At 48.4% G+C, this 899-nt stretch overlaps 1 non-coding gene across 1 annotated transcript; it reads left to right on the top strand.

Annotated features, from left to right (window-relative positions):
- Positions 1-228: 228 nt before the first annotated feature.
- Positions 229-300, top strand: TRNAA-GGC (transfer RNA alanine (anticodon GGC)). Its single transcript has one exon. It is a non-coding gene; the product is annotated as a tRNA-Ala (tRNA).
- Positions 301-899: the final 599 nt, after the last annotated feature.

The raw sequence follows: 899 nt of genomic DNA, 5'->3' as shown, positions 1-899 counted from the left end.
CCCAGGTTCAATCCCCAGTCCCTCCAGTTAAAGGATGTGGCAGTAGGTGGTGTGAAAGACCTCCACCTGAGACTGTAGAGGGCCATGGAGAGGGGATGTGGCTCAGTGGCAGAGCATCTGCCTGGCATGCAGAAGGTCCCAGGTTCAATCCTCAGCATCTCCAGTTAAAGGATCTGGCAGTAGGTGGTGTGAAAGACCTCCACCTGAGACTGTAGAGGGCCATGGAGAGGGGATGTGGCTCAGTGGCAGAGCATCTGCCTGGCATGCAGAAGGTCCCAGGTTCAATCCCTGGCTTCTCCCATAAAAGGATCAGGCAGTAGGTGATGTCCCAGACCTCTGCCTAAGATGCTGGAGAGAGGCTGCCAGTCCGAGTACACAATACTGACCTTGATGGATCAAGGGTCTGGTTCAGTGTAAGATAGTGTCATGTGTGCTTATGGGTAAGGTAGAGCATCTGCTTGACATGCAGAAGGTCCCAGGTTCAATCCCTGGCATCTCCAGCTAAAAGATGTGGTGGCAGGAGGTGATGGGAAAGACCTCTGCTTCAGACTCTGGAGAGCTTCTGCCAGAGTGAGTAGATGATACTGACTTTGATGGACCAAGGCCCCTATTCAGTATAAGGCAGCTTCATGTGTTTCAAGGTTTATTTGAAGACTGAGGGAACTACAATTCCCATCATTCTGAATAAGTGTGAGAATAATTTGCAGGAAAAAAGGGGTGTTTAGAGAGCCATCCTCCATTGTTAATAGTGAGTCAGGGGGCTGTTCCTGTTGGCAGCGGAGGAGAGAACTAGCAAGCATGGGTTTAAATTATGGGCAAAAAGATACTTGCTGGATATTAGGATTTTTAAAATTTATTTTATTTTATTTGCAGCCAGAATACTTCAACAGTAGAATGGG

The sequence above is a fragment of the Heteronotia binoei genome, chromosome 3 (genome assembly GCF_032191835.1).
Source record: "Heteronotia binoei isolate CCM8104 ecotype False Entrance Well chromosome 3, APGP_CSIRO_Hbin_v1, whole genome shotgun sequence".
Classification (NCBI taxonomy): Eukaryota; Metazoa; Chordata; class Lepidosauria; order Squamata; family Gekkonidae; genus Heteronotia; species Heteronotia binoei.
Note: the sequence above shows the minus strand (reverse complement) of the source record. Positions and strands in the feature narration are given on the sequence as shown.